The following is a 24,413-nucleotide window of genomic DNA, read 5'->3' on the forward strand; positions in this document are numbered from 1 at the left end:
TTGCTTACCCTGTGTGGTGGCTCAGGTTTCAGTTTCAGATTGGGGCATGGAGCACACAGTGGCCCTGATCCTGGCCAGGCAGTAGCAACAGTGGCCTTGGAGCTGGAGCCATAGCAGGTCCTTCAAGGCCGCATATTATGCAGTCTCCCCCAGACTGGAGCTGAAGCAGCAGCAGCCTTCTAGGCTGGTACTCAAATTTAAGACGAGGTTCTCTTTACTTGTATTTAATTGCGGGGTGGGGGGGCAGGACCTCATCCTCGATTCCGGGAAATACAGTAGTTGGGAGAGATTAAACAAGCTGTCAGCACTAATTTGCCTTCCTCAGGTGTGAGAGAGAAGCAGGTGCAGCTTGAGCTAAATAACCTAGAGCAATATTGTGTGTATTACTCCATATGTAAATGAAAACAGAATGTGTAAAGTAGGGGTGCTCAACCCCTGGACCTTGGGTGATATCTAGCATGCGGAGCTGCTATCCAGCCTGCAGAGTGCTCTAAAAGTCTGGAAATTTGGGGTCAGATTTGTGGTATCTTCTGTTTGTGTGTGTGTGTATGTGCATTGAAAATCCTTTTGTTTCACCTTTCATACAACAAAAAATAGAAGCAGAAAATCATATTTATTTAATTTTCCTATAAAAATAGCATTATGCTAGGAGGACCCTGCAGCTCTTTTACTGGAGTTCACAAATGAAGGTAAGTGCAACTGGAGCAAATGTTGCTTTTAGAGCAGGGGTGGGCAATTATTTTGGGCAGAGGGCCATTTACTGAGTTTTGGCAAGCCATCAAGGACTGCATGACAGGCAGCCAGGGGCAGATCAATATTAATTTTCTAATTTTTTTTTTTAAGGGCCCTGTGGGCTGGATAGATTGGCCTGGTAGGCCACATGCAGCCTGTGGGTTGCATTTGCCCACCCATTTTAAAGTATGCAAAGCTAAATCTCTGTGACTCAGTTAAGAGTTACTGGGAGTATCTATACAAGATGTTTACTGCACAGTTGCCTAATTAACTACATGGTAAATGTCTCAGCATCTACATGTGCTCCCCTATTAGGATGCACAATACTAATGAACTCTGCAGCAGGGTAGGACTCGTAAATACAAGTTCTACCTTGCTGCGGAGTTTTTTCATGTGCAGCAGCGCAAGTTTAGACTTGCCAGCTGGCTGGGGCATGAGAGTGCTTCAGTACCAGGGTTAGCTGCTGGCTAGCCTCGCACTGAAGCACCTTTGTACCCTGGCCAGCCCCTCCTCAGCACATTTAGCCTGGTTGGAGCAGCTCTGGGCTGGCAGGCTGACCCCATGGGCTCCCTGCCAGCCAGGGCTGCTGTGACAGCCTCAATGTGCTGTGGTCTGGGTGCACGTGCAGATGTGTGCCTGGGAGCTTCCCAGAAACCATAAACTGGAGCAATAAGCTGTGCAGTTTATTTCTGCCCCCTAATAGCATGTATAGATGTACCCATTGACAACAGGCGTTTGAAATAGCATTGGAATTTTCTGATTCTCAGATGTGCAGCAAAGGTATTCCAATGGTTTGCCTGATCTGCAAATACTCTGCAAGGTTTGGAGAATTCTTTCATGAGAAGGGCTTCTATGAAGACCTTATACTAGCATTGATAGCTAGGCCTGGTAAGGGCATGATATGAAACAGAGACAAACATAACATTTGAAGTTCTTCAAGTGTTTTAAAGTGCTTGAAAAAGGGAGGGTACAGAAGTACCCAAGTGATGATGCTTCAAATCTGGGTTGTTCTGCCTCAAACAACCTCATCTCCTTGCCTTACCAACCTCATCTTCTATGCCACCTGGACACGAGAGGGCAGGTATTGTATACCTTGACTTCCAAAAGTCCTTTGGTATAGTATCCCATGATGTCCTTGCTAGAAAATTGGAGGATTGTGGGCTTAACTGCAAGACAGTCAGGTGGGTGAGGAACTGACTGCAGGATAGGACTCGGAGTCATAGTGAATGGATCTGTATCATCTTGGCGAGAAGTGGGTGGTGGTGTCCTGCAGGGGTTGGTGCTTGGTCTAATACTTTTCAATATCTTTATTAATGATATGGATGTGGGGATGAAAAGCTCACTGGTCAAGTTTGCGGGTGACATCAGGGGAAGTGTGGTCACACTTCGAGGTAGGCTACAGATACAGGCAGACCTAGACAGGCTGGCAAGTTGGGCAGATTGGAATCTGTTGAAGTTCAACGTTGAGAAATGTAAAGTGCTCCACTGCAGGACAAACAACCCCCTACATGCCTACAGGCTTGGCAGCACCAGACTGACTGGCACTACAAATTAAAGGGACCTGGGGGTAATAATAGACCACAGTATGAATATGAGCTGGCAGTGCAGTGCTGTAGCTAGCAGGGCAAATGATACTCTGACATGCAACAATTGATGCATCTCCAACAAAACCAAGGAAGTGCTTTTTCTGCTGTACTCAGCACTGGTGAGACCTCAGCTGGAGTACTACATCCAGTTCTGGGCACCACACTTCAACAAGGACATGGACAAGCTTGAGAGAGTCCAAAGAAGAACCACCTGTGTGATCAGAGTCTTACACGGCAAGCCATATGACGAAAGGCTGAGGGATCTGGGACTCTTCAACCTGAAGAAAAAAAGGCTGAGAGGGGACCTGGTAGCAGCTTACCGCTATACTAGGGGAGTACATCAGTGGCTCGGTGAACACCTGTTCACCAGGGAACCTGAGAGAACCAGGAGTAATGGCCACAAACTACTGGAAGACTGATTCAGCCTCAACATTAGGTAAAACTTTTTTATAGTCAGGATGTCCAGACTGTGGAATAAGCTCCCTCCAGAGGTGGTGTAATCACGTACCCTGGAAATCTTCAAGTGGAGACTGGATGGTCACCTTGCTGGGGTCACTTGACCCTAGTTGTCCTTTCTGCTTTGTGCAAGGGGGTTGGACCCAATTCCAGCTTACCTTCTATGACCCTGAAAAAAACAGGAACAACTTTGAAATGCTTTAGTGTAAATTGCTTCATATTATGTATGTATCCTCCAGCAGAACTGATCAGTCCTTCAGAATCCCGCAGTGGTTTCTGCCTCCCACTCATCTCCCATGCTGTGAGAAGCCACCTGTGTGACTCACCAAACAGGCTTCTCCTGGGTCACAGGATCTGTCTGACCTCACTTGTTTACAGTCAGGTGCCAAGATGTGCTATAACCCTCATTTTGCTGGGTCCTCATCCAAAGCACTTGGCGTCTTTTGTACCGGAACTGGGTGAAGACCCCTTGGAATGTGTTGGCTTGCATTGAGAATGTTAGCAGCACTATCCTCTGCTACATTTATAAGGCACTCCACTAATTGGAGGTAGGCACAGGTACTGGACCTCCTTGCTCTCTGGTGTGATGAGAAAACCTGGCACTCGCTAAGGATGCACCACTGGAACCAGGTTGTTTATGAGCGCATGTAGCCTCTGAAATAGCTGCTTGGGAACACAGTTGTGACTGGCACCAGTGATGTGCCAAGTTCAAAGTACTGAATACATAAGAAGGCCCACAACACCAGTTGCATCTTAGGTGTTTGGAGTGTGACATGCTCCTAGAGTAATTAGCCAAGGTAATGCTTTTATTTTGTAAGGCTACCAATCTCATGTAATGCACTGGATTGGGGAGGCTGAGGGGAAGAAAAAACGTTACTCATGAGCAGACTACAGCCCTCCTATGACCAGCCTCCCAACAGCAACAGAGCATGGCAGTTCACAGTAGGGCAAAAATTGCTAAGGACACAGAGGATAGGATCAGTTTCACACACTATACACCTTGAACACTGGGAATCCCAGCACCATAACTCTCTGCCCCCCTCACTCTCTTTCCTTGCCTGATCAGGTCGCTGTATGTAGTGGGGGAGGAGGGGGGCGCAAATGAGGTGACTTGCAGTTTTCACAGCACAAAGGCCAGTTCTACAGTCAGGTTCTTTCAAATATCTCCTGATTGCTTAAATGGCTCTAAATGTCCCAGAAACAGTTTGTTGTCTACAGCTCAACTTGGCTTCCTTCCTTCTCTGTGGTGGCAGCAGGTGTGCACCTGAAGATCCAGTTAATGTCGGGTTTGTGGGGTGGGGTGGGATCAGACCCAGGAGTGCAAGAGACTGAAGATGTTTCAGCTAGTTGTCTTGGGTCACTTCCAGAGTTCAGTGGAGACCTTGCAGGGGTAGCAACCAGGGTTCTCTGGAAGCAGACAGCTGTAATGGGTGGGGTACCTTGAGCCTATAAATCTTCTGTGGTGTTTGCAACTAGGCCAGGAGGGAGTAACTGACATTTTTTCGTTATGCTTCTTAGGCCAGGAGGGTGTAAATGACATGCTTTATTGACTCCCAATTATTTGGGGATAGGCATTAAAATTTTCTCTGAGATACTCTGTCTTCCAAGACTTTACGTTGAGAGGCACTCCTCTTCTTTCCACAGAGCCACCAAAGCAGGCTTGCCTTCTCCAGGTTAGGTCTTTGGGCAAAACCATCTCCTCCAACAACAGGAGAGCACGTAGAGAGGGGTTGCCTACAGCTGACCTAAGCAGTTCATCTACAGAATACTATCTCCATGTCACCAACATTTTAAAAAAAGGTGCTTATTTCGTTACTGCCGTTTCAACACCTGCTTAAGTGGAGCTCCCATAGCACTAGGCACAGAGGCCCCAAAGCCTGACCTAAAGATCATAGTTTAAAGAATCTTCCAACATAGGAGAAGGAAAAGATGGAGCAAGGAGATGCTAAGTGACCTAGTGGCATCATCAGGAGAATTGGAGCTGTTGAGTTTGAGGTTCAGGATGGAGTTTCACAAGGACTGGTGTGCTGACCTGGTGAGGCAAGGCATCTCCCAAGGCAAGTGCACAGCTATGTTCCAGGCCAGGAGAAATGCTATGAAGATGCTGATGGACACCATCTGGATAGAGAGACACCCAGTAGGCCTTTAGCCATGCTCAGCAGGTAGACAAAAAGCATTAAGGGCCAGCAGTAGTTTCAACAGAGGCAGTATTAGCCACAGCAGCCTCCACCAGAAAGATCCAGATCTGGTATTCTCAACTTGAACTGGTATCTCACTAAGGCTGTGGTTTTCCTGATCAGCCCCCTCAGCCCTGTGTTGTGCCATGGGGAGAACTACCTTTTCCAGCCCTCAGCTGTGCAGCCTCTGGTCCAGGGCTTCCAGCAGCAGCCTTATAGATCTATACCCCAGTTCAAGGGTTACACCCCTGTCCCACTAGCACCCATAGGGGTAAGCATCAGCCTCTTCCCTTCCCAGCCTCCAGTTGACAGAGCATCGCCATTTGCTTGTAAATCACTTTCTTGTTCTCATTGGCAATTTCTCAGTTTGAGGATGATCTCTGCTATGGCTTATTTATGGGTCTTGAGGTGACTTAAAAGGCCAATCTTTGAGTCACAGGTCTATCTGCAGAAGTTGCAGTTCTTTCTGCTGGCCAGAGTAGGCTGTAAGCCAGGATTTCTTTCCTTTTCCTTCTTCCACTTTCTCTGCTTTGAGGACAAGATACTTTACCTTGAAGTGGTCTGCTACTGATTAAGGTTGTGATGCCTTTGGAGTCAGTTAGCTGCCAGGTCTTCTCAGCTCTTGATGTTGGCATCTACTTTCTTGATGGGACACACAGGATAGGGCACTTTCTAAGGACACAGAGGATAGGCTCGTGTCTGTGCCTTCAGTGTGTCCTTGTAGCATTTCCTTTGGCTTCTAGATGATCTCAGGCTGTAGCTAAGCTGGAAGTCAAGTCAGGGATTTGCACACAATGTCCAGTCCAGTGAAGCTGGTGCTTGAGGATCACTGACTCAGTGCTGGTAACACTGGCTTCAGCAAGGACACTGGTGTCTGTGTGGTGATCTTCCTATTTGGTACAGAGGATTTTCCGGAGGTATGGTTGGTTATACCTCTCCAGGCTCTTGAGATGACAACATTGGGTCACCCATGTTTCATAATTGTAGAGGAGAGTGAGGATGATGACTGCACTGAAAACCTGGATCTTGATGTTTTTCCAGAGATTGGGAACAATAAAAATATGACAAAGCAATTTCCCAACTTTCTTGTAATTCACTTTAATCACAATTTTTTAAAAACTGTTATAACTATTTAATAAAAAGCTCTTTTGGTTCACAAAACAGTCATTGGATGTGCCCCATTCCTCCTTCAGTCAGCTCATTTTTGCTGTCCTGCTCAGTGAACTGGTGTTACTGAAGGTGGTTTGACAGAGTGCGTCTAACAAGATTGCTCAGGTGGTCTCTAGAAAGGTTTTCCCCTGAGTGTTGTGGGTACTGTGTGCAGAACAAATGCTAAGATGATCATCTGAGGCAGACAGCACTCTGAGACGATCATCTGAGGCAGATACATCCCACAGTGTCCTCTTTTGTCCCTTGAGGCACCCAAAGGCATACTTAATGCTTAAGTGATAGCATCTCAGCCAGTAATTGAACAGCTCTTTCTTGGCATCCTGGCACCTCATGTAACGCTTCATGAACCAGGAGAGGAGCAGGTTAGTTTGGTCCCTGTGTAATATGGAAAAGTATTTACTGTAGTTACTCAAATACAAGACAAGGTTCCTCCCCCTCATCCCACCCCAGTCACAATGTGGGGTGGGGGGGAAGCCCCTTGTCCTGTTTTGTATGACAAAAACAGTGTGCTGGAATCATATTTCACATTGGACAGAGCTGAGACAGGATTGATATGGGTTGTTGAGGGCAATGGAAGATAGGGCATTTTGTAGTTATGTGGTTTGCAGTCTGTGAGAGGGCGCTGCATTCACAAGTGGCACTTGGGTGCTGCATTCAAAAGTGGCACTTGGGGTCAGGCCTATTTCATGCGTATTGTGGTGGAAATGGCCATAGCCAGTTCAGAGTGTGTTGAGGCGAATCTGTCCGAATCGAAGCTGGGAGGTCTCATAGAGGGGGTTGGGATGAATGTTTTGAGTCTGCAGTTCTCAGAGGCCTATCGTTCTTCCTATAGCTGTGCAGCCCAGTCGTCTGGGGAAGAACCTTTGGAAATAGAGCGCAGGTGGTGCAGGTGGGCTATGAGGGGTTTCCTAGGTTGGAGGTGCTACCTGACTGGAGGGCCTGGGCAGGCAGTGCTGATGTAGGCAGTGATTATGATCTAGTTCAGCATAGTGAAGAAGGTGGAGGCTTTGCTGCTCTTGGTGGATGTCATGGGGAGCAATACCACTGACCTAGTGGGAGCTGTGATGTAGGGGTAGAGCAGATGTGATGTCATGTAACATGCTACCTGAGGGCGTCATGTTTAGTTGAAGGAATAATTTGAAACTGAAACAGACGCACTATATTGATTTAAGCCAAGTTTATTTTGTTTTAGACAAAGTCGGTCAGGAGTGGGTTTGTTTAGATTAAAACAAAATTAGCTCTTCAACTAGGAATCAGTGGGCGCATCTACATGAGATGCTTAACTTTGTATTAGCATAATTTATTGTGAAGTAAGCACCATGCGCCTACACGTGTACATGCTTACTATGTATTAAACCTCCCTAATCCCAAGTAAATTTGCAACCTGCGAATGGAAGTAGAAGGTTTACTTGAGATTATTAATGGTGCTGTAGTGCTCATGTAAATGCCTGACCGGAAGCAAACTCTGTTCCTAATCAGCTGTCCACTAGGGGGTGGGGGAGAGCTCCCTGCCCTGGGACCTGCCTGCTGCTGAGGCAGACTTCATCACAGAAGCCTGGGCAGGAACTGTGTCCCCCTACCCCTTCAGCAGGGAACTCCAAGCCCCCTGCTCCGAGATCATGATTGCGGGGCTGGGAGACCTTTATTTTTCAGCAGCAGCTCTGCGCCTGCGGGGGGACCCTTATCTCTCAACAGCGGCCCCATGGTCCCAGAACCGGTGCTGGGAGCTCCCTGCTGGCAGGGGCTTGGGAGCCTATTCCCTGCCCAGCTCCTCGAGCATAGAGCTAGGGGAAGAACATGCTCCTCAGCCAGTTCCTCCCCTCCCTCAGCTTCACACTCATGGAGCTGGTGGGGGACAAACTCCCCAGCCCCTGCTTGGCGTGCGGAGAAGGGCCTGGGAACTGTCTTGGTCAGGGTCAGATCCCAGCCCTGTTTCCCGATTGGGTGATTGAGGCACAGGGCTTGGAAAGAGCTGCAGGGGTGGGGTAGGTCCCAGTCCCCTGTCCCAGTCTGCCAGTGGGGCAGCTAGATTGCTGCCTCACCAGTGGATCGGGTAGAGGGCTGGGACCTGCCCTTTCCCTGTAGCTCTTTCCAAGTCTCCTGCCCCTAATCACGGAGCCAGGGCCAGGAGCTCCCTGCTGCTGGAGCAGGGGAACATTATCCCTGTTCTGGCAGCAGACAACCCCTTCCCTCCTTCCTCTCTGCTACCCAGGGACCAGAAAACAGCTGCCTCCTGGCCCTGTGCTCCCTACCACCGCCTGGGCTAGCACGCAGGGGGAGCCTGGAGCTCCTTCTAGTAATGGCAGGGGCCCATTACAGGGCTGCAGAAAACTGGGTACAAATCTGCTCCCTAACCCCTGCATGTGTAGACTCCTGTCTCTGACCTAGACTGTTCTCTGTGGTGATATGTATCAGAACAAGGAGCAATGGTCTCAAGTTGCAGCAAGGGAAGTTTACATTGGATATTTGGAAAAACGTTCTCACTGGGAGGGTGGTGAAACACTGGAATGGGTTACCTAGAGAGGTGGTGGTATCTCCATCCTTGGAGGCTTTTAAGGCCCGCTTAACAAAGCCTTGGCTGAAATGATCTACTTGGGAATGGTCCTGCGTTGAACAGGGGGTTGGGTTAGATGACCTACTGAGGTCCCTTCGAACCATAATTTTTCTCCGATTCTCTGATTGGTGCTCATGTGTGTTTTCATTCTTCATGTGTTTGTGTGTTCCTAGGTGTCTCTTGTACTCTTATTCAAAAGTACCAAAAGTGCCATCACACCTTTGACAGAGCCTACTAATGCCACTTGTTGTAATATAAGTGGAAGGGTATATATTTCCCCTCTTCTTTTTCCCCAAACACAGGAAAGTTCAAACTTGGGTTTCTTTTGAACATTCTCTGTACTTTTTGGTCAGTGTGAATAGGGACTGGAAGAGTCTTTGATCAGAGGCTTCTCATTGTCATGATGACTTATGCATATATGTATATGTGTTTTGCCAGGCCCCTGGCACTGGTTCTGTACCATGATTCTCTTGAATGATGTATATTTAAGGGAGTGTCCATACCAAATGGACCTGCTTGAGTCCTTGAAGCTTGTAATTATTTAAAATGAATCCCTTCTTCACTATGAGTAAATTAGATCTGGAAGCTATGCTAAAGGGCAGGGTATGTTTGCATTGTTTGAAAATTGCTGAGTTTTTGGTTGTAGTCGTGTTGGTTTAAGGACATAGGCAAGCATGGTTCTTTGGTTAGATGTGTGGCAGGCCAGTAGGGGGCACTCCTGCATTGAGCCACCCACCTCACTGCGCCTGACCACCTTCCAGGCTCAGAGTGCCTCCCTAGGTCTGCCTTGTGTCTGGCTGACCCCTTTCCTGGAACACACTCGCTAGCCTGGGGGTAATGTAAGCTGCCACCACCCTGAGAAGAGACTCTCGGCCCTGTGTCCTCGGGGAAACACAGGCCTAATAGTCCTATGGGTACTCGACCCAGTACAGGCACTTGGGGCACTTCCCCAAATGGGGGGCCAAAAAGGAAAGTCTCCCTTAGTCCGCAGATCTAAGGGGCCTCTTAGGCATTATTTAGACCCACCCATCAATAGGTCTCCTACACCGGTCACAAAGGAGAACTTTAATGATTACAGGGGTAGGGTGAAAATAGGATACAAGATAGAGCAATATCGTAGAAATCCCATAGAGCAAAACAGTCTGGCTGAGGTAGCCTTTTGATCACGCATCTGAGTTACTGCCAGCTATATATCTAACCAGATCTCGAGGTAGCTTACTCACAGGCATCATCCAGAGGCCGTTGGAGGTTCCCTCTGGAGGCAAGCTGTTCTTAGCTCATTAGTTATGTGGGAGAGAGTCAGTTTCAGATGGTAAAGCTCCTCTCTAAGTCTGAGTCCCCCACATGGCTGCTGCCCCCTCCTCCTCCTGGGCAGTCTTAACTTATATAGCCCCTGTGACCTCATTTACCTGGTCCAGTGGAGGCCAGCACCTGTTGGCTGTCGGCCCACCAATTTGAAATCCATCAGTAGTTGCTGGCCAGACTCTAGCCCACCAGGTAGATGCCCCTCACACAGGTAGCTGACACCAGTCACCAGTAGGCAGAGGGAGCAGGTTTCCCCTCTCCCTCAAGAATGTATCCATCTCAGGTTACCTAAAGAGATAGGGTAAAGGTGTGTCTCCTCTGCTGGGCCCATCCTGATCAAATTGTCACAGCACAGAGATTTTGGGGAGAAACAAAGGTGGCTTCCTGCCACAAGATGTGATAACTTTTATTAGACAAACTGAGTAGTTGGAAAAAAGTTCTTAGCAAGCTTTCAGGCACAGTCAGCCTTCATCAAGCATAGGGAGTCTCTGCTGGTCTGAGACTCCAAGGAATGAGAGAAGCTAACAGTGTGGCAGGACATCAGTGAGAATGTAAATAGGTTAAAAATTAGAAAAACAATTTCTAATTGTGGAGAGCTGCATGCAGCTGGTAAGTGTTGCAGTGGAAGGGGAGGGAAGGGATGTGGGGGGGGCCGATAGATGCCCCCATGGTGAGGGAGGCGACAGGGACAGGGTGGGATGGAGTGCAGGACAGAGCTGTGGCTTGGAGGGGGGGAGGGGTGGCTCCTGCCGCTGCTTGCACCCCAGGAAGGCATGGGGGGGAGGTGCCCCCAGATCTGGGCGGGGCTGCTTTGGGCTTTTCTTGGTGCGGGCAGGGGTGGGGGCTATGGAGGGGCTGCAGCTACCCCAGATTTTGCCATAGCCGCACTCCCAGCAGCATCATCGCTGCCACCCATCTGGCGCAACCTTGGCTTGTGTGCCCCTGGAGGGGGGTCAGTTGGACTCTGCCGCCAGGGTGGGAGTTGTAGGGGCATGCACCTCTTTGGGGCCTGGTTGGAATCTGCCCTCCCAGAAGGTTCCTGCCCTGCCATTGCTTCACATAAGGGAGATGGAAACCAAAAAAGAAAAAAAACACGAGAGGGCTAGCTAATCCGATAGGGGCAGACTGGGGTTATGGGGGGAGGAGCGGGAGGACCTGAAAGTACATGTCCAGGCACGTGCGCTGAGGCAAAAATCCCCAGCACAAATTTGTACTGCTCTTATTTAGCTGCTGCAAGCACACGTAGTCAACTCAAGGATTCGTCTTTAGGTGCTGACCGGGGGTGGTGTGACTTTTCATTGGTTCCTGGGTATAAGTAGACTGTCTTCAGGGTGACTCTACTTGTTGATACACTTGCCAGATGACAGGGTGAGGCTGGCTGGCAAATTGTAGATCCATACAGATCAGTTATAGAACTGCCTCATCAATTGGCAGCACTGTTTTCAAAGGTCTGGGCTGGTTTAAAATGTCTGACAATGAAAGCATGGGGTTTTCAGTTATTTCTCTGGGGAGAGAGTGAGGCCCTGTGCCATATTTTTGAGAAGGTCTGGGGCACCTCTTGGCTTCTCTACCAAAAGGACGGACAGAGGCACAGTGTCAGAGGAGGTACATATATCTGTGACCTTTTCTCATGGGGACAAGTATCCTGATCTAACAGGAATTGTCCCCAGGCACCAGGCTCCAATCGTGGTGCTGCATGGTGCAGCTGCAAAAAATAAATAAATAAATAAAAATCACAGGAGGGGAAAATGAGCCCAAAGCCCCACCAGTGAAAAGAAGAATCTAAAACTCCTTAAATTAAATTGTTTGGGATTTTTTGTTTGAGAAAACTGTAATGAATGAAAAGAACCAACCAAAACAGCACATGTGGATCTGTCTGGTTTTGGGCTCCAAATGCTAGTAGACAACAAGTTTGTCTTAGTCAGATGCTTGACTGGGAGTGAGGAATGGACGAATATGTTCCACCCTTTATCCCATTGGTGCTGGGGAGAGAAACCTGAAGGGAAGATCTGGAGTTGCCTGTATAGGTACTCTTAAAGCAGGGGCGTCAAATTAATCTGGTCTTGTGGGCCAGCTGAGTGGTACATGGCAAGACTGGGCCCATGGGCCCTTTCTCCTCAGATGCCAGCATGTGGTACATGCTGTAGTACATGTGGTACATACGTGTGGTACCTATCTTCGCCAGCAACTGCAGATGTGCAGCAAGTGCTCTGGCAGGTCCCAGATCTAAATGGCACCCACCCCAACCAGTCTGGGATAGGTGGCCTGGAGACAGTTCCACATATGGCACGTGTCCCAGACTGGCCTCACATGGGCGCTGCATGCAGTACAGTCCCAGACCGGCCGGGGCAGGTGCCACATGCACTGCAGGTCTTGGGCTGGCCACAGAGGATGCTAAATTGGTATGTAGGGGGCTCTGTGCAGGCCTAGTCCAGCATATACTGGATTCAGTGTGTGTTCAGCTCTGAGACCCAGAGGGGCAGCACCGGGGGGATGAATGATGATGATCCAGTGGGCTGTATCTTTGACACCTCCATCTTAAGGTTAAAAAATGGTCTCCAAGGAGACTCTCACGAGCAGCAGGTCTTAAATTTCACTGGGACACCCTGTGAAGTACTTTGTATGTGCGTTTTCCCCTCTCCCTCTGTCTCTGGCTTCAGTTTTCTCCCCCTCAGTCACATTCCTATTTTGTGAAAATAAAGCATGTCATGTTGAGTATTTGTTTATGCTCTGGCTTATATAAGTATGGACCTACTGAAAGCACAATTTTGTGATTTTTGTGGAAACCACGATTTCAGGCGGTCTTCGCTAAAAACCATGGGGACTGCGAAAAGGTGCAAATTCCCTGAGTGGTGGGGGGCAGAAAAAAGAAAGCTGCAAGCAGAGAAAAGGGCAGGAAGCCCTTGCATGCTGAAGCAGAGGCAGGGAGAGAAGGGTGGGGGAGAAGAAGCAAATCAGAGGCTGATCCCCTGATGTAGGCTCAGTCCAGGAGCCAGTCAGGGGCCAGCCAGGGAAGCAGGAGGGTTTTGACATTAGCTTTTAAAATGCCTATAGGCATGCTGCTGCAGCATGCTCCTGTCTGAGAAGGACTTTTCTTCAGCATGTCCACTGAGAAGAAATCTTTTAAGGCAGTCAAATACATTTCAGTTCTAGATTGTGTAAGACAGTATCCTGCAGGGACCTTGCACATAGATGGAGGCAGACTCTTTTGTACCTTCTGCAACGTAACTCTGGATATGTCCAGGAAAACCAGCATAAATTGGCAGTTGGAATCTGAGGTGCACCTGCAGAGGAAGGCTACTGCTGAGGCTGAAGGTCAGAGCAAGAAGCCTGACTATCCTCCCTGTTTTAAAGGACAACAGAAAGCAGCTTGGCAAGGCAAGAGGCAGCATTTTCCCTTATGGGAGCTTTTGCAGCTGTCAGCATCCTTCTAGAGAAACTCGATCACTTGAAGTTACAGGACTACCTGACCCAGAACGTGCCAAATACTGGCAGTGTCCATGTGCCAACAAGCTTCACCAAGACTATTTCCCTGCAGTGACTGCTTTGCATGTACAGTTCCTAAAGGCTGCCTTGGCAGAATATCATTTCTTTTCTGTTGTGGCTGAGCCATCAACCCTTAGGATAACTACATGCTGCACATTTTATTTGTACTGGGGAGCTAGACTGACTGGGACCCGCCTGTGTTTCAAAATAAGCCAGTTCATGTCTCATCTGTCAATTTATCTACCATGTCTTAAACCATCATGGAAGGTAATTATCAGCAATGGCATAGATTTTAACGAGGTCTCAGCATTCCTCTCTGACAATGGGCAAGGCTTTTTCCAGTGTGCTCCAAGGAATGCTGCCCAGTGCTGTTCATGTCACCTGCAATGTGCACATTCTGTCTCTAGTACATGACATCTGGTGCATGCAGTTTCCTGAGGTGGATAGCTTAATGTCTTCCTCCAAGAAACCTTTCAGGCATGGTTCAGGTCATAAGGTTCAGTACAGAGAGTCTGTCACCAGTCAAAGTGGGGACTCGCATGGTTCTGTGATGCTGCCACTAGAGCTTGTGCTCACAAGGTGGAATTCTTGGTTCAACATGGTCTGTTACTATGCCAAGCATATGCAGCACTACCAGCAGTTTCTGACTGCAGAGCTGGAAACCACACCTGGCACACAATGCATGCTTAAGCTTTACTATCTCTTGGGGTGAGGCGACATTCATGATTGAGTGACGTTTGTGGCTGACAGTGCCACCAGGTTCATGGAGCTCCTGACCTGGTTTGAAGGCTGGCAGGCTGTGATCCACCACACACACAACGAGGTTATGGAGTTGATAAGCTGGGTCAAAGACAGCAAGAACTGTCAAGCTGTCCTTGTGATAACCAGTACAGAAAGGACCTGTTCTAGGCAGTAGCTGTGAAGCTGAACCAATACTATAGGTATGACCTGTTACTGCCACCACTCTTTCCTTAACACTGTTCACATTTTGGACCCCAACCAGGTGTCTTTGAGTTGTGGCCCTAAGCTACTGAAAACAATCCTGGGATGGGGGAAAGAACATGAACATACTGTTTGCATGACCTTCATCAAAGAATGCCAGATGCTTATGCCTGAGCCTGTGTTCTGGGACTCTGTGACTGGTTTCTACATCTTTATTCCCTGGCAAGACGCCTCACCATTCCAATGAACTCGATGAATGCTGAGTGTGCCATCTCAGTGCATGGACAAGTGTTCAAACCACAGAGACAGAGAATGTATACAACTACTATGGTTGGGTGCAGCATGCATGACTTTAATACCTAGCATGAACTGCCTGTCTCAAGGTTAGCAGTCAGTTTCAGTAAACTACTTTTTTCATAATGTTCTTTATTAAAGTGTATATAGTTGGTATTAGTAAATAAAGTGTGTATATTTGATATTACTTGTAGTTCATGGTGTGTGTCTCTTTATTTTATTAAGATATTTCATTTTAGACCTTAAGTGCTTGGAATTTTTATTAACACATCAATTAATGGCTTCCATGGGATTAATCCCCTAATTAAGCCCATCAAAGCCATTAATGGGTGATTAGATTGCTTAAAAATGCATCAGTTAATGGCTTCCATGGGCTTAATTGGAATTAAGCCCCCAGAAGCTATTAATTGATGCATTATTATTAGCAAGCAGTGGTTTAGAGCCATCTGACAATTTGTGGGGAAGGATGGGACTTTTGGGACCTCTTGGCCTATCAGAGGTATGTAGGGGGCCCTGCTGCAGTTGGCTCATGAAAATGGCTGCCTGGCCCCCAGTCTTTCCACAAAAATCTGCCTGCAGCTGCTGTGATTTCGGTACTCATCGGGAAAAGGTGCTAAATGTCTTTTTAAAGAAACAAGCTTGAAGGATGGTTGGGAAAAGAGAGGAGATGTGGTGAGTCATGACTTGATCACTTGAAGTTATGGGACTACCTGACCCAGAAGGTGCCAAATGCACTTTGGGGCAGCAGAGTTCAGCATGAGTCACAGAGAGTCCCCTTGGAAGAAGGCAAGGTGGGGGAGAGAGCAATCTGCCCTGAGATACTGAAGGATTTGCCAAGCCTACCATCATATGTGTAATGTGCCAGCTTTCAAATTAAAATGTGATGTTAACTGCAGAATATTCTTGAAGTTCATTCACAAGTAACATCTTTGAGGCTGGATCACCATTTCTGTGGCTCATTATCAGCTGATAAATTGTTTGAACTTGTGGTATGTTACAATGTATTGCTCCGTTCATGCATTAATCCTACTTCAAATGTAATGTCTGCCAAGGGCCTTAGAAATGTGTTGTGTCCATTGTACTACATACAAATATGTGGTTTGCAGCCTTCTTAGACTTGAGGCACTCTTTATTCAATGTGAGGCACCCCTTGTTAAAGTCGAAGCACTCTGTTAGAAGATACCAGCCCTTAATTTTCACTTGTTTTTTTTTACTACAGAAAAATAACGAATTCAGGTCGGCATGGCCTGATGAACTTTATCCCAGGGTACTGAAGGAACTGGCAGAGGCAGTCTCAGGGCCCGTGGGAGTAATATTCATTAACTTGTGAGAGACAGGCAAAGTACCAGAGGACTGGAAAAGGGCCAGTGTAGTGTAGTTCTGTTCTTTAAAGAAGGCAGAAAGGAGGACCTGGGGAGCTTCAGACCAGTTAGTCTCACCTCAGTTCCAGAAAATTACTGGAACGTATCCAAAGGAAGTCCATTTGCAAACATTTGGAGGAGGAATAGCTGATCACAAGCAGCTAGCATAGAACAAATTGTTTCTAACAAACCTGATCTCCTTTGACAAAATAACCATTTGGGTGGATGAAGGGAATGCTATGGATATAGTGTATCTGGACTTCAATAAGGCTTTTGACAAAGGTTCCATGTGACCTTTTCATTAACAAATAGGGAAATGTGGGCTGGACAAAAAGACTTTAAGGTGCATAACTAACTGTCTCAATGGCCATAAGCAAAGGGTAATGAAGTTTCAAATAAAGTCCCACAGGGATTTGTCCTGAGGCTAGTGCTGCTCAACATGTTTATTTAATGATTTGGATGCTGGCGCTGAAGGCTTCTTGAGCAATTTTGTATTACGCAAAATTGGGAAGGATTGTGGCCACATTGGAAGATGGGAACATAATTCAGGAGGATTTTAACAGGTTGAAAAGGTGGGCTGAAGTTGACAGAATGAAGTACAGCGTTGACAAGTGCAAGGTGCTACACTTTGGAAGAAATAGTCAAAGATGGAAATACAATGTGCGTGACACCTGACTGGATGTCTGCACTATGGAGAAGGATCTGGGAGTCTTGGTAGATCACAGACTCGATGTGTGTCTTCAGTGTGATGCAGCTGCACAAAAGGCAGATGCTATTTTTGGGATGCCTCAATAGAAGCATTATGCAAGACACTGTTAGGTGGATTCCTATTTGAAATCTCTGGGTTTACCTTACAAATCATGTTTGCACACCTAACAACACTAACATTGCATGATATCCTGTGGCCTCCTTGAAAGGATCTTAAGGCCACAGGCATGCAACTCCAGTTGAAAATCACTGTTTTGACTACGAGACACAAAGTTGATATATGATTTAAATCAGATGTTGGTAGATGGGAATCTTGTCCCAGCTGCCTGCAGAGGGTTCGGGATTGAGAGTGTGGTCAGGGGTAGAAAGGTAAGAAAGGTTTATTGACTTAACAAAAACACAACTACGCATAGTAAGAAGACAGACAATGACAGACGGGAACAATTCTCGTTGGCAATTTATCAGCAGTCCCCTCTGATGCCTGTTGTACAACAAGTTTCTCTTTCCACAAAGTTCAGCGAAGTCAGACGTCCCCAATCAGCGCTGTCCGAGAGGTACCGGGAAGGACCCTAGAATTCAGTTCTTGGGCTCCTTGAGGTCCACGGGCCCACTGATCCAGGGCAACAGCTAACTAATCCTTTTCACAGAGCTGTATCTTCTGTCTGAATGGCTTCCAGATATTCCAGCTAATTTATAGCTTCTGAATGGTACTGATAGCATACAATTCCTTTTACTTCAACTGTCCTTAGACTGACCAATAGCAATACAAGACTTGCATTCCTTTGATAAGGTAATTTTAATTACTCTACAGGGCGTTACTACTTCAAGGCTTTGCTAAATTTACTAGGCCTTAGTTTATACAAGGCCTTGCTACATCTTAAACTTTAATTAGGTTCTTAGCAACAACATATAGCTTAATATCTAAACAAATACAGAAAAACACTTAGTCTAATTTTCATAGAGCTTTCAGCAAGCACCTTTATCACACAGACATAGTTTCAGCTGTCACAAGTCTAAACTCAAAATTTGGAGAGTCAGCTTCCTCTTAGTACACCATTTTAATGGAAATCTTTTTAGTTCGCTGTCAGAGGCAGGGGGAGTTTAATGGAAAATTGCTGATCTGTGTGTGGTTATGTAATCCTTGCCAACTGGATTCTTTGACCTTTTTCTATAAGTCCAGTACAGTGCAGTGTGGGTCGCAGCATGTCTTCCTAAATGTGTACCCTTCTGTTGTTATTGTGCCCCTACTTGCTATATAATGGGAACAAACACAGCTGTTCTTGACAATAATCAAAGAATTTGCTTGTGTGAACTGGTCTCTCTCAAATATGTTCTCAGTAAAAGATTACATTATGCACAGAGCAAATACTATGTATTTTAACAGCAGTAAGCTAAAATACCTGATGTGATGCCCCAGTTGTTTAGTATGAGACAGTATGTGTAATCCTTAAGGGCCCATGTACATGCCATGATTTTTGCCCTTTTGTGCTCTGCAGCTGCATGTCTGTTTGCGTGAGCAGAATTTCCCAACACTTTAAAAGTCTTTCTTGGGCATTAAACTAAAACTCCTTGATGTAGCTTAGTTTGGCTTGCCGGGAATTAAAGCATCACATCTATGGATTTGTTGTGTGCAAACACAAAGGCACTCAAAGACGTGTAATGAGCCTCTTTCTTCACGAGATGGTGCTGCTACTTTTTTGTAGTTCACCCCTTCGAATTGCTTTTGCTTTCATTTTGCTTCTAATTTTTTTTTTTTTTTCTTGTGTGGTTTGCTGTCTCCCTGCTTCCACAGCTGCATGCTAGGGCATGGGCATGGGGTCAGTGGGGGCCAGACCGGGGGGTGGGGGGCAGTGCTAGACCGTCCCTCTCTTCTCCTGTGGCATTGGCCAGGGACCCAGCTTAATTTGTTTGACAACCTGGCGCATGTAAACACAGGAGTGATGCTCCCTAAGGGTTCAAGTATCCAGTATTGGGGTGATGTTATAGGTTACCTTTAAATTATACTAAACGAAATTAAAATGGGAGCTTTTATAGGGTGTTGAACTGTGCTAAGTGCCCTCTAAGCATCTTAGATACACCGCTTCAAGGGTTGTTGTTGAGCTGTTCTGCCTAGTTTGTGCTAGGGTATTGTTAGTCTGCTTCACAGAAAATAAGCAACAAATTTGCAGTCATTCAGCATCCCTAGCTGCATAGCTCCCAGACCCTCTGCCAACGACAAACTTTCCATCCTCCAAAGCTCTACTACGCAAGGGGTAGTACCAGTCCCAAGCAAACACCCCCACCTGCCCCCAGTGGGTATGACCCTAGTCTACATGGCATTATGCCGCTGGCTTCAAGGACCCCAGGAGACCCAGTGTAGGCCCCTGGGTTCTCCCCTTTGACCCCTCATCTGGGTGGCTTTGTTAGGCTGGAGAATCTGGGGGAGGGGTGTAGTTTCTGTCTTTGGCCTCCTACATGCCTGTGGGGGGAAGGGAGAAAAGGCTGTCAAGAGCAAGTATGGTGAGAGCTTGGAGCCTGTGGAGGCATGCTTCCCTGAAGTCCATCCTCTTGCTGTGCTTCACTCCTAGGGCTCCAGTCCCAGAGGAGATACAGAGTCCTGGCTCCTGGCTATTCCCCTGCTCGCCAGGCCCTCTAGTGGCAAGTCACAATTGTGCAGGTCAGAGATGGCATTAAACCTTAAGCTGCAACTGCTCTGAAACTGTTCTAACTTCTAGCATTCCACAGATTTAGAATGGTTTAAAAGTAACCTGTAACAGCCCTGTTAGTTTTGTAGTGGGTTAAGGCTGCTCTCAATTTTATTTTCTGTGTAGTAATCTTTTACATAGTGTTTTTAATCACATGTCAAAGAAGTGTGCTTGAGCAACTGTGAATAATGAATAAAAGGCCCTTAGGAAAAAGGCTTTGCAGAAAACTTACTGTCTGAAAAGAGTTCAGTCCATTGAATAAATTATTTAGTATGAAGCTTTTTTTTTTTTTTTCTGGCTGTACTTGCAATGGGCTACAGCTACTGCTTTGTTTGCTAAGAGCAGTAGTCTTAGCCAAGTGTCCTCTTACCCCATCTAGTGTGTTAATTCTGAATGTTTTATTTCCAGTGATCATTTTCTTTGTGGTCATGGCACCTGCATGTGAATGTTTAGGATAGCTCTTGAATGTGTTATTCTGCAGCCTGTGATGTTTAGTCTCCATTTGTTTGAGTCTTAGTTCAGGACAAACATACCTCTGCTGCTCTTCTATACATAGTTTTCCCTGGACTGGCTGCTGGGCCGCTAGAAATAGATCAGGACCTGGTTGGCACCTAAAATTACCAAAAAGGGTTACTGAGTAGATAACCTTTTTACCTGATAAAATTTTGTATCTGTATCTTGAGGGTTTAGGAGTTAGTGGCAAAGTAGTAAAAAAACCTTTTGTAGGTACAGCACTACGTAGGCTTTGACCTGCTCAGTTACTGATGTGACTTCAGTCTCCATAGTCTGTCCATAAAGGACTGTTATCCTCATACTCTCCCAGTGAGGAAGTTATCTTTGTCCCTGTTTTAAAGAAATTGAGGTGACATAGCCCTAGGTCTCAGAAATAGGAGTAAAAGAGCTGGGAATCAAATCCAGCTGTCTTGAGTGCCCATTGGGCACTAAAGCTACCTCAAATAGGGACATCAGATTTATCTTGCCCTTTGTGCCTGTGGATGATTACAGTGTAAAAGGAGCACAGAAGGATGACAGGGCTATTGCTGAGAAACTAAATGTATTCTTTGCATCTGTTTTCACCATGGAAGATGTTAGATTCTCTCACCAGATCCATCTTCTCTAGGGACGAGTCAGTGGAGCTGACCCAAATTGAGGTTTCAGTAGATGAGGTTGTAGAGGAAATTGATTAACTGAGCAGTAGCAAATCACTAGGACCCGGTGGCATTTGTTTTAGGCTCCAGAAGGACCTCAGATTGGAAATTGCTGAACTCCAAACTGTAATATACAACTTATTGCTAAAAACCAAAAGGACTGGAAGGTTGCTAATGTGAGTCCAGCATTTAAGAGGGGCTGTAGAGGGGACCCAAAGAACTGTAGGCCATTGAGTCCAACTTCTGTTCCTGGAAAATTGGTGGAAAGAATAATAAAAATATTGTTCAGCACATGGATGAACGTGACTTGCTGGGGAGAAGTCAGCATGGTTTTTTCAAAAGGAAATTGTGCCTCACAAACCTACTAGAGTTCTCTGAGGATGTCAATAAGCAGGTATATTAGGGCGGTCCAGTTGATATAGTGTGTCTAGGCTTCCAAAAACCTCTGACAAGGTCTCCCATCAGAAGATTGTGATGAAGTTAGGTAGTCATGGAATTACAGGGGAGCTCCACTCAGGAATTAGAAATTGGCTTAAAAATAGAAAACAAAGAATGAATATAAATTGTCAGTGTTTGGGATGGAAAGATGGGTCACCCAGGAATCTGTTTTGGGATTGGTGCTGCTTAACATAGTCATAAATTATCTAGAAAAAGGGGCGAGTAGCAGGGTGGCCACATTTCTGGATGACACAAAATTATTCAAATTTTTAAAGACCAAGGCAGACTGTGAGGAACTACAGAAGGATCTGGCACTTTTCAGCAGATGTGCCACTAAGTGGCAGATGAAATTTAGCATAGATAAGTGGTACTACACAGGAAGGAGATCTGGGAGTCACTATGGACAGTTTGCTACAAACATCAGCTACCAGTGCTCAGCAGCTGTCAAAGAGACAAATAAAATATTAGGGATTGTTAGGTAGGAAACTGTGAACAAAACAGAAAGGGTCATTATGTCCCTTTGTAAACCCATGGTGCATCTATATCTTGAATACGTGTGCCTAGTTTTGGTATCCACACCTCAAAAAGGATATAGAAGGGTTTACACAGAAGGGCAACAAGGATGTTAGTGGTATGAAAGGGCTTCTACATGAGGAGAGACTAAAGAGCCTGGGCCTATTCAGTTTTAGAAAGAAATGCTTGAGGGAGGGACATTATACAGGAATTTTATTATTTACAATCTCTCAATACGAGAACTAGGGGTCACAACATGAAACAAGTAGGTAGTCGGTTTAAAGCTAATAGAAGCAAACAGAAGTAAGTTGGTTTTTTTTCCCCCCCACACAGCAGATGAAAGTGTGGAATTCATTGCCACATGATGATGTAGAAGCTGACAATGTAATCATATTTAAAAAGAGATTGGACAAATTCTTGGAGGAAAGGTGCCTTAGTAGCTATTGAGCATTGGAGCTAGGGATACAGCCTCTGAATTGGAACTTCCTAGGCTTTAAATACTCAAGGAAAAACCCTGGTTATATTCTGTTAACTCCCTCTTTCCGTATCCACTCTCAACCACTGTGTAACACAGGATACAGTATTATCTGACCCAGTAAATGGTAGTTCTTATGATAGTCTACAGGCTGGATGAATGGCATGGGGCTGACCCTGCAGACTGGATTGGGCCCAGAGTCTTCCCTGGCCCTTCCTGTTTCCCCCCCACATGCTGGAACCAGTGCCCACAGTTCCTGCTCTGGCTGGTCTAGGATGCAAGTCATGTGGTGCTTGTTCCAGCTGGTCTGGGGCAGGTAACACAAGCGGCATGGGTTCTGGAGTGGGCACCACTGCAACAATCCTGAACTGGCTAGAATTGGCAGCACTGGATCCAGCATGCGAGGGACGTGTGGATCCCCCTTCTGGGACATGCTGGTTCCAGAGGGTGGGGTGTGGGTGAGAGGGAGGATGGGGGTTGTGGGGCCCCCTCACAAGCTCCCCACATGGTGCACAGCCCCTGCTGCTTGTAGGAGGAGGGATGGGGGGGAGGGGCTCAGGGCACTGATGGCCAGCACCAGTGCTGGTGCCCGACAGGGTGTGGTGTGGCTCTTACCAGCGCTTCATGTGAGGGTGGGAAGCACACCCTGCCTGGCTGCCTCTATCACAGGGGCTCCATGCTGCATGCCTGCAGCTCCCACACCCATACTGGGGGAAGTCCTATGTTGGACTCTGCAGGGAAGCAGGGGATAGGGGCTCCTTCCACTCCTGGCGGAGTCCAGGGACCTGTGTAGCAGGGGGCAGTGAAGGTAGCTGGCTCCAGTATGGGGCTTCCCATAGTATGAGTGAGGGAGCTACAGGCATGTGGTGTGCAATAGCTCTGGGGATGGGATACACCCCAAATGTTGTGCCCACCCTGGCACTGGGGTCCCCACGCTACTTTGGAGCCCCTATGAGGCCTCCTTCAACCCCTAATAGCCTCATCCAGTCCTCTGGTGCAACAACAAACACAAAATACAAAGCCCCCTGGGCTATAAAGTAAAACTAACCTGTCCAGCCAAACAACATTCAATCCCTACCGGGGGAAATACTCCAGACCCCAGCAACGCTCCAGGGATGCTCACAAGGTCAGAATTGTCCCTTCTGTCTGCACTGGCCAAGCTCCTCCTTCCTTGGTCGCCAGAGGGGAACTGGCTTCTCACCTGGGTTTATATGGGCCAGGCCCTGCCCCTTCCTGTCAGCTGGTTCCCCAGCGGCTGTCCTGGCAACCAGCACCTGTTACTCTGGCTGCCCCGGCAACAGGCAGCTGAACCTCCCCCATCTTGCCCCTAGGGGTCTCCCCCAAGTTGTTTTTCTGCTCTCAGGCGCAGGGCACCTGAGTGCTCTGTGACAACCCCACTGTCCATAGTGCTGGTTGGAGCCACACGCTGCTGGGTGCCAGCATCTGCGCCTGGCATGAGCACCTGAGAGCCCACACCTGCTGCTGCTGCCAACAGTGGGGGCTGTGCACCATTTGGGGGAGTGTGTGGGAGGTTCCCACACCTGCCAACCTCCCTCATACCCATACCCTGCCAAGCCAAGCTCTGCGCTTCTGTTGCCCCTCTAGGTGCAGGCTCTGAGCTGCCCTCTGCACTCCCACCCAGCTGCAGCTTCACTGCCCCTGCCCCCACCACCACAGTCTTCCCTGCCTGCTGGACACCTGGAAAGCAAGCAGGTTCCCATCGGGGTGGCTGCAGCAGAGGCAGCAGCAGCCCTGATCAGAAACTGCTGCTGGCAGGGCTGGGCCCTTCTGCCCACTAGGGTGGGAGCAAGGCACAATAGGATATGTTGCGGGGTGTGCATATGCGTGGGTGCCTTGCTCCCACCCTTATGAGTTGAAGGGCTGGGTGGGGCACAATTCATTGGTGAATGCTGCGGGTTGGATGAAAGTGCCTGGTGGGCCGTATATGGCCATATTTTGCCCACCCCTACTCTAAAGAGATAGTGTAGCAATTGCCCCAGTTGCAGGCCTGAATGACATAGGGCAGCGAAAGTATCCATTTTGACAGAAAAGAGGGAAGGTTGGAGGTGTAAAGTAAGAAGCTTAATTTTGATCATCTTTGATTTTTAATGTGACTTCACATTAACAACAATGGCTCAGGTATGAATATGTGGGAATGCCTGAGGGAGTGTGGAAGCTGACACTGCTGATGTAGCAAAGTGGAGGGTGAAGTAGGGAAGTAGAGAGAGAGCTGTGATTGTGGAATACCTTGATGCAACAGCAGGAAGCTCAAATGTAGTGTCTAATAATGAAGCAAGAAGCCAGTGAACAGCTTCAGAGGGGATCAGTGCAGGCAGTTGGAAAAATGCTGGATCATATTTCATGTGGGTTAAAGGGGAAGCACT

The 24,413-nt window shown here is 47.3% G+C and overlaps 1 protein-coding gene across 3 annotated transcripts in view; it reads left to right on the forward strand.

Annotated features, from left to right (window-relative positions):
• The window catches only part of IP6K1 (inositol hexakisphosphate kinase 1), a 103,418-nt gene that overhangs the window by 38,872 nt on the left and 40,133 nt on the right, over window positions 1-24,413 (forward strand). The gene's annotated exons all lie outside the window — the stretch shown is intronic.

This window comes from Crocodylus siamensis, chromosome 11 (genome assembly GCF_052110815.1).
Source record: "Crocodylus siamensis isolate JL-2025a chromosome 11, ASM5211081v1, whole genome shotgun sequence".
Classification (NCBI taxonomy): Eukaryota; Metazoa; Chordata; order Crocodylia; family Crocodylidae; genus Crocodylus; species Crocodylus siamensis.